General features: G+C 42.3%; 1 pseudogene; it reads right to left on the reverse strand.

The window, feature by feature from the left end:
* Positions 1-2,464: 2,464 nt before the first annotated feature.
* LOC118844577 lies at positions 2,465-2,945 on the reverse strand (annotated as a pseudogene).
* Positions 2,946-9,853: the final 6,908 nt, after the last annotated feature.

Consider the following 9,853-nt stretch of genomic DNA (forward strand, 5'->3'; position numbering starts at 1 on the left):
CAAAATCGTATACATGCTTCCCCTCTACGGTAAGAAGATTACCCACTAGCCTCCAGTCAGCTCTGCTACCAGCAGCTCTGCTACCGGCAGCTCAGCTTCGGCTGTAGGCGTCTCTGGCTCCAACCGGAAAAGGAAAGGAGCATCTTCAAGCTGTCCTCTCCCCTCTTATAGAGTTTTTGACATCATCAAGCGCTGCCTGAACGACCAGGGCCGATTGGTTCCTGACTTGGCCCCTCCCCCAGCGTAGACCACATTAACACACCTCCCCTCAGCCAGCGCCACGACTCATCACACAGGAAGCTCTGGTCCTGCCCCGGAAGAGCAAGCCCCAGCGTCCAGGGAAGCTCAACAAGGCGAGCTGAGTCATTCAAAGAAAACAAAGTCCATTCTGGCTACACTCAACCTGTGTCTGCTCTCTCTCTTTTACATATATATATGCACATATACACATACATACACGTACATAAATATACACATAGATATATATATACATACCCATTCACTTATATATATATATATATATATATATATATATACATAAACATATACATATATATGCATATTCCCTTAAACTACCCTAATACTGAGGTCTCATGAATCATACACATCATCTTTCCATGTAGGAATGTAAACAAAACAGTTCAACTTTAGTAAGTCCCTTGCAGTTTCCGTTTCTTGATTACCTTTTCATGCTTCTCTTGATTCTTGTGTTTGAAAGTCAAATTTTCTATTCAGTTCTGGTCTTTTCACTGAGAAAGCTTGAAAGTCCTCTATTTTATTGAAAATCCATATTTTGCCTTGGAACATGATACTCAGTTTTGCTGGGTAGGTGATTCTAGGTTTTAATCCTAGCTCCATTGACCTCCGGAATATCGCATTCCAAGCCCTTCGATCTCTTAATGTAGAAGCTGCCAGATCTCGGGTTATTCTGATTGTGTTTCCACAATACTCAAATTGTTTCTTTCTGGCTGCTTGCAGTATTTTCTCCTTGATCTGGGAGCTCTGGAATTTGGCAACAATATTCCTAGGAGATTTCTTTTTGGGATCTATTTGAGGAGGCGATTGATGGATTCTTTCAATTTCTATTTTGCCCTGTGGCTCTAGAATATCAGGGCAGTTCTCCTTGATAATTTCTTGAAAGATGATATCTAGGCTCTTTTTTTGATCATGGCTTTCAGGTAGTCCAATAATTTTTAAATTATCTCTCCTGGATCTATTTTCCAGGTCAGTGGTTTTTCCAATGAGATATTTGACATTGTCTTCCATTTTTTCATTCCTTTGGTTCTGTTTTATAATATCCTGATTTCTCATAAAGTCACTAGCTTCCACTTGTTCCAATCTAATTTTTAAAGTAGTATTTTCTTCAGTGGTCTTTTGGACCTCCTTTTCCATTTGGCTAATTCTGCCTTTCAAGGCATTCTTCTCCTCATTAGCTTTTTGGAGCTCTTTTGCCATTTGAGTTAGTCCATTTTTTAAGGTGTTGTTTTCTTCAGTGTATTTTTCAGTATTTTTTTTGGTCTCCTTTAGCAAGTCATTGACTTGTTTTTCATGGTTTTCTTGCATCCTTCTCATTTCTCTTCCCAATTTTTCTTCTACTTCTCTAACTTGCTTTTCCAACTCCTTTTTGAGTTCTTCTAGGGCCTGGGACCAGTTCATGTTTTTCTTGGAGGCTTTTGGTGTAGGCTCTTGCACTTTTGTTTTGGTCTTCTTTGTCAGCAAAGAAAGAATCCAAAGTCTGAGACTGAATCTCGGCGCGTTTTCGCTGCCTGGCCATATTCCCAGCCAACTAACTTGACCTTTGAGTTTTTCAGTCGGGTATGACTGCTTGTAGACTAGAGAGTTCTATGTTCCACGTTTGGGGGGGAGGTGCTGGCTCTGCCACACCAGCACTGCTCCTTCCCCAACCCCCAACCCGGACTGGGCTTAGATCTTCAGCAGGCTGTGCACCCCTGCTTTGATCCGCCACTTAATTCCTCCCACCAGGTGGGCCTGGAGCCGGAAGTAACAACAGCTGTAGCTGCCCCACCTCCGCTGCCCCCGGGGCTGGAAGCCTAACCACGAACTCTTTCTACTCCCACAGTTTTTCCCACTAACCTTCTCCGCAGTCTTTGGTGTTTGTGGGTCGAGGGGTCAGGTAACTGCCGCAGCTCACATATTCAGGGCGCTAGGGCCCCCTCCGCCCGGCTTCTGGTCTGGATGGTCCACGCCACTCAGGCTGGGCTCTGCTCCACTCCGTTCCCAGCTCCCAGCTCCCAGCTCCCAGCTCCGTGTGGAATAGACCTCACCCAGAGACCATCCAGGCTGTCCTGGGCTGGAGCCCTGCTTCCCTCTGCTGTTCTGTGGGTTCTGCCATTCTAGAATTGGTTCAGAGCCATTTTTTATAGGTTTTTGGAGGGACTCGGGTATGGAGCTCACTCTAGTCCCTGCTTACCAGCTGCCATCTTGGCTCCGCCCCCCTCAGCAATCTTCTTTTTTTTTAATTGTTCCAGAACTGTTTTATTGAAGATCTCTGGTCACCAAATCAAGTCTGGTATTTCAGGACAATAGGAATGATAATCACCAGCAAAAGGATAACAGCAACCAGAGCCATGATGGCTTTCACTTTGCATCCATGCCACCACATTTGTCTTCGAAGCTGTTTAGATATGTTGCTAAAAGCCGTTGCATTATCTTATAAGCTTTCTGATTTGTCTTGCAGCTCATCCAGTCTTTCTCCTCTTTCAATCACTTTTGTAATATTCTCTTGCATGACATCAATTACTTCATCCACCTGATTCTGTACGTGCCTAATTTTGTCATTCCAAGGTCCAAATTTTGGTCCAGATGGGCCCAGGAAAAAAATCCTCTTCTTCATCTGAATCTTCTTCTAAAAGATTTCTCCTTTCACTTTTCACAGAACCAGTGACATCATCATCATTTAGATGGCACTTGAATTTAGGGGGCATCTTTATTACTCAAAAAGTTTTTTTCATTTTCCCAACTTTAAGACCACCTGGTCCCCCCCGAGGGGGGACCTTCTGGTCCCCCCTCGGAGCTGGGCCAGGCTGGGCCTGGCCCAACCGGGCTGAGCTGGGCAGGGGGAAGGGATGGTATTTTCTTTAGTATTTTTTTTTGTATCTCCTCCACCAAGCTGTTGACTCATTTTTCATCATTTTCCTGCATGACTCTCATTTCTCTTATCAATTTTTCCTCTACCTCTCTTACTTGATTGTCAAAATCCTTTTTGAGCCCTTCCATGACCTGGGATCAATTCATGTTTTTCTTGGAGGCTTTGGATGTAGGTGCTTTGACTATGTTGTCTTCTTCTGAGTGTGTGTTTTGATCTTCCTTGTCACCCTAGTGACTTTCTACGGTTAGAGTTTTTTTCCTGTTGTTTGCTCATTTTACCAGCCTATTACTTGACTTTTAATTGTTTGTTGAAGTAGGGCTCTGCTTCAAGTGTGTAGCGAGAACTGTCCCAAGCTTCAGGGGTTTTGTACAGCTGTTTTCCGAAATACTTCTAGGGACCTGTAAGTTTTCAGTTCTTCCAGGGTAATATGATCTAAGGAGAGGTGTTTACTACTCTCTTGGCCTGTGCTCTGGTCTGGGAATGACTACAAGCTCTTTTTTCTGCTCTGAAAGTGTGAGGAGGGTCCCCCCTTTACTGTGGCCAAAAGCTCTGCTCTGCTAGTGCTTGTCCTCACCCTGGGATTGTCACCCAGGACTGAGACCCAGATCCCAAGTATGGGCAAAGCAGCAGCATCCTGCCTCAATGCTAGCAAAAAGACCCCTGTAATCTCCTTCTGACCAATTGTTCGACCCTCTTACTATCTGTGAGCTGAGGGCTCCGGAAGCAGCCACTAAACGCATGCTGCTGATGATTCAGTCACTCCCAAGACCTGTGGGGCCTGTGCTGGACTGTACTCTACTCTAACCCAGGTATGACAGACCTTTCCTGCCAACCTTCCAAGTTGCCACTCTGCTTTTTTGTGGGTTCTGCTGCTCTAGAATTTGTTTAGAGTCATTTTAAAGGTATTTGGAGGGGTTTTGGGGGGAGCTCAGGCAAGTCCCTGCTTTTACTCTGCCATCTTGGCTTTATCTACCTCTCATAATTGCTTTCTTAAGGGAAGGAACTTTCCTTAAAAACAAACAAACAAACAAAAAAAAACCCTAACAACACAGTGTTTCCAGTAGAATATTAATTCCTTGAGGGTAGGGACTGGTTTTTGTTTTGCTTTGTGCATAGTCCCTGGCACAGAAAGCTAGATGGTACAGTGGTTAGTGTACTGGTCCTGGAGTCTGGAAGATTCATCTTCCTAAGTTCAAATTCAGGCTCAGACACTTACTACCTATGTGACCCTGGGCAAGTCACATAACTTTTTTTGCCTCAGGTTCCTCATCTGTAAAATGAGGTGGAGAAAGAAATGGCCAACTCCTCTAGCACATTTGCCAAGAAAACCCCAAATCACATCATGAAGAGTCAGACATGACTGAAAATGAACAAGTGCCTGGCACATAGTAGGCACTTACTAAATGCTTATTGAATTCAATTGAATTGAATTAGAGTAAGAATAGAATAAATAAAGAACAAGAAACATCCTTGGTGTGGGATTTACTGACTTTCATGTGGGATCCCAAACAACCTGAGAACTTCTCCCTTAAAATTAGACCTGACTAGCTATAGTATTTCCAGAAGTAAAGATTGAATGGCAAGCTAAATCAGTCCCTAAGAATGTAAAAAGAAATGAGAGAGTTAGAGTCAATGATGTCTTAGGTCCTTGCTAACTCTAAAAAGGCATAATTCAATGCTTGGTGCAAGTATGTTAATTGTAGGTCAGAGAATTATTTTACACACACATACATGCATGACAGAGGATAACTTATATCAGTATATGTACACTCTCAGGCTCACCTTTGGCCCTCATTCAGTAAAAGTGAAGTAATAATTGCATGAGTGCCCATTTTAACACCCTTAGGCTGATTGTGCTTCATCAATTAGCCTCTTTGGGAAACGATGTCCCACAAATAAGAAGAGCAGACATGAGGATGAAAAAAGGAGACAATGGAAAGAAGAAAAATTATTTTAAGTTCCTATTCTGATACCAAAACTCGTTTGTGAATTTTCAATGAGTGACTGCCCGGCATATTGATTAGAATACTGGACCTAGAATTGGAAAGACCTGAGTTTGAAGCCTAATTCAGACACTTACTAGCTACAACATGACTTAGTAAGTTACTTATCTCTATAAATCTGGCCATAATAATACTATCTGACTCACAGGGTTGATATGAGGACCAAATACAATAAGGTACCATAATGCCCACCCCCACCTAGGGGAGATGAAAGTGGGACAGCCCCGTATTGCATGTTACCTATGCTAAGAGAGATATGACTGTAGATTGGCTGAGACAATGCCGAGTTCAACACTCCATACATATGTAAGGGATTTACAGAGACACTTTGAGGGACAATCTTAGAGGCGATTAAGAGAAAGAGATAAGGTGCAAACTTTTGGGCGGTGAGCTGAGTCCTTGGAGCTGCAGATATGTATGGGAAGCCAGCCAATCCCATCATGTCCTTTGACCTCTAAGACTTGAAACTGTAGACATCACTGAGAGTGGACCTCCCCTGGGTGAGACTGATTTCAGTCTCCTGGTTTGAGCTGAGATTTTATCTTGCTTCCAGAGGAAAAACGCATTTACTGTCGTGTATTCTTGGTATAATCTAATCTGTAGGACTTCTTCAATTCATATTTGCTGTTTTGTTTGGACAAACAGATTTAATTGCTATTTGTGATAGTTTCTTGTGTTTTTTAATATAAATTTAATATTTAGTTATTTTTAGCATTCTTTTAAAAACATTTTTTGAGTTCTGAATTTCTTCTCCCCCTCCCTCCCACCACATCCCTACCCGTTGAGAAAAGAAGCAATATGACAGTGATGGTTTCTTGTATAACCAACATTTAGTAGGAAGCTGTTTAGCCTGGGAGCATAAGCTAAAGATTACCCTCCCTCTGGAGAATATGCAAGGAAGCAGCTTTCTCTCTGAACCTAGATTGTTATCCCTAGAGTACAAATAGCTAAAGTAGAACAGATAGATATAATTCTAGCCTGATACCCTTTTTGGAGACTGGAGAAGAGATTGCTGATCTTCAATGGTCTTAGATACTGCCTGTCCCTTCCCTAAGCTAGATTGCTTGCTATGTCAACATGGCCCTTCTACTACGCCCCATAAAGGAGAAAAGCCTTGATCATTCAGGTTGAAGAGTAGCCTTGAGTTTATACTTGCCAGCTTAGCTTTTTCCCACCAAACACTAGTTATACAAAAGAATATCACAGATAGCAAATAGTGAATAAGTCCATTTATCCTAGCAAAACAGCAAACAGAAATTAGAGAGGTTCTACAGATTAAAATATACCAATGAATACAAAAGAATAAACTAATTCTTCCTCTAGAAGTGAGATAATTTCTCAGCTCAGACCAGGAGATTGAAAATGGTCTCATCCAGGGGAGGACCATCCTTAGCAGTCCCTAGACTGGAGGCCTTCGAGATCAAGGGACATGATGCAACTGGCTTCCAAACATATCTGTGACTCAAAGGGTTCCAGTCCACCATTAAAAATTTTATACTCAGGAGTGGAGCCAAGATGGTGGCTGGAGAGCAGGGACTTGCTTAAGCTCTCCCCCAAATCCCTCCAACACCTGTAAAAAATGGCTCTGAACAAATTCTAGAGCTGTGGAACCCATGAAATAGCAGAAGGAAACAGGTTTCTAGCCCAGGAGAGCCTGGATGGTCACTGGGAAGGGTCCATCACATGGTGCTGGGAGCAGAGCACAGCCCAGTGTGAGCCATGCCAGGACAGAACAGACCTGGAGTCAGCTGGCCAGAATGGGACTTAGGGCCATGAATCATTGAGCTGTGGCAGTTACCAGACTTCTCAACCAACAAACGCAAAAGAGCAGGTTAGTGGGAAACTGCAGGATTGAGTTTAGAGCAGTCCAGCCCCATCCCTGGGGGTGGCAGAGGTGATGCAGTGGTGGCAGTGGCAGCAGCAGAAAGCTCCTGAGGCTGCTTCCAGAGCTCCAGCATCAGCTGCTTCCCAAGTCCCTGGCTCACACCATGGGAGGAATCTAGCAGCAGATCAGAGGGGGAGTGCAAGGAGCACTTTGTGGGCACAGAGGCAGTTTCTGTTGCTGTGCCCTGCTTGGATCTGGATGGCGGTCCTGGTTGGCAGCTCTTGGGGGAGGAGGAGCGCTGCTATGACAGAGCCTGTGGTGACAGTGGAGTAGAATAGCTCTGAAAACAGCAGCACTTGGACCCTAAAGCTTGGGACAAAGTACTCTCTACTCTACATGCAGTCATACCCTGACAAAAAGCTCAAAGATCAGGTAGTTGGATGGGAATATGAACAGGCAGCAAAAATGAACTCAGATTCAAACTCATACTCAAACTCAAACTCTAGGTTCCTTTTTTGGTGACAAAGAAGATCAAAACATACAGCCAGAAGAAGTCAACAAAGTCAAAGAGCCTACATCAAAACCCTCCAAGAAAAATGTGAATTGGTCTCAGGCCAAGGAAGAGCTCAAAAAGGATTTGGAAAAGCAAGTTAGAGAAGCAGAGGAAAGGTTGGGAGGAGAAATGAGAGTGATGCAAGAAAACCATGAAAAACAAGTCAATGACTTGCTAAAGGAGACCCAAAAAAATACTGAAGAAAATAACAACTTAAATAATAGACCAACCCAACTGGCAAAAGAGCTCCAAAAAGCCAATGAGGAGAAGAATGCCTTGAAAGGCAGAATTAGACAAATGGAAAAGGAGGTCCAAAAGACCACTGAAGAAAATACCACCTTAAAAATTAGATTGGAGCAAGTGGAAGCTAGTGACTTGATGAGAAATAAAAAATATTATAAAACAGAACCAAAGGAATGAAAATATGGAAGACAATGTCAAATATCTCATTGACCTGGAGAATAGATCCAGGAGAGATAATTTAAAAATTATTGGACTACCCTGAAAACCATGATCAAAAAAAGAGCCTAGACATCATCTTTCAAGAAATTATCAAGGAAAACTTCCCTGATATTCTAGAACCAGAGGGTAAAATAGAAATTGAAAGAATCCACTGATCACCTCCTGAAAAAGATCCCCAAAAGAAAACTCCTAAGAATATTGTAACCAAATTCCAGAGTTCCCAGATTAAGGAGAAAATCCTGCAAGCAGCCAGAAAGAAACAATTTGAGTATTGTGGAAACACAATCAGAATAACACAAGATCTAGCAGCTTCTACATTAAGGGATTGAAGGGCTTGGAATATGATATTCCAGAGGTCAAAGGAGCTAGGATTAAAACCCAGAATCACCTACCCAGCAAAACTGAGTATCATGTTCCAAGGCAAAATATGGATTTTCAATAAAATAGAGGACTTTCAAGCTTTCTTAAAGATAAGACCAGAGCTGAATAGATAATTTGACTTTCAAATACAAGAATCAAGAGAAGCATGAAAAGGTAAACAAGAAAGAGAATTCATAAGGGACTTACTGAAGTTGAACTATAAGTTTACATTCCTACATGGAAAGATGATGTGTGTAATTCATGAGAGCTTTCTCAGTATTAGGGTAATTGAAGGCAACATACATATATATAGACAGAGGGCACAGGGTGAGTTGAATATGAAGGGATGATATCTAAAAAATAAAATAAAATTAAGGGGCGAGAGAGGAAAATTTTGAGAGAAGGAGAAAGGGAGAGATAGAATGGGGTAAATTATCTCTTATAAAAGTGGCAAGAAGAAGCAGTTCTGTTGGAAGGTAAAAGGGGGCAGGTGAGGGGGAATGAGCGAATCTTGCTCTCATCAGATTTGACTTGAGGAGGAAATAACATACACACTCAATTGAGTATCTTACTCCACAGGAAATTAAGGGGAAGGAAATAAAAAGGGGGAGATGATAGAAGGGAGGGCAGATAGGGGGAAGAGGTAATCAAAGGGACAGGGTCAAGGGAGAAAATTGAATAAAAAGAGACGGAATAGGATGGAAGGAAATATAGTTAGCCTTTCACAGCATGAGTATTGTGGAAGTGCTTTACATAATGATACATGTGTGACCTATGTTGAATTGCTTGCCTTCCTAGAGAGGGTGGGTGGGAAGGGAAGAGGGGAGAGAGTTTGGAACTCAAATTTTTAAAAGCAGATGCTCAAAAAAAAGTTGTTTTTACATGTAGCTGGGAAACAAGATATATAGGGAATGGGGCATAGAAATCTATCCTGCCCTATAAGAGAGTAAGGGGAAAGGGAGTGGCAGAGGAGTTGGGTGACAGAAGTGAGGGCCTACTGGGGAACAAGGCAATCAGAATATATGCCATCTTGGAATGGGGGGAGGGTAGAAATGGGGAGAAAATTTGTAACTCAAAATCTTGTGGAAATCAGTGTTGAAAACTAAAACATTAAATAAAAATGATAAAATTCAAAAATAAAATAAATTAAAAAAATTTATACTCTTTCCTTTCTTTCTCCTTTCTCTCTTTGTCTCCCTGAAAGAGTAGGGCAATAAACACAACATCAACGGTAGTCATGAATATGCCTATGTCATTCTGTATCGCAAGGTATGAGAAACTTTCCATAATGAAGGTAAAAGAAGTATAACATTTATTCAAACACCAGAAAATCACATCCCATAACCAAACGTTCAGCTCCCACAGCCAGTCAGCCCACTTTACCACAACAGCAAGGAACTTAAAATACCATATAACAGACTGGAGACTCACCATCCCAAAACCTCTCTGACCTCCTTCTGAGGTCTTCCCCAAAACAAACTCACAGTACAGCTAAGTCAGCCTGTTTGGCTCTAACAATCATGAGGGCAGCCATTAGGAGC

Source organism: Trichosurus vulpecula, chromosome 3 (genome assembly GCF_011100635.1).
Source record: "Trichosurus vulpecula isolate mTriVul1 chromosome 3, mTriVul1.pri, whole genome shotgun sequence".
Taxonomy (NCBI): domain Eukaryota; kingdom Metazoa; phylum Chordata; class Mammalia; order Diprotodontia; family Phalangeridae; genus Trichosurus; species Trichosurus vulpecula.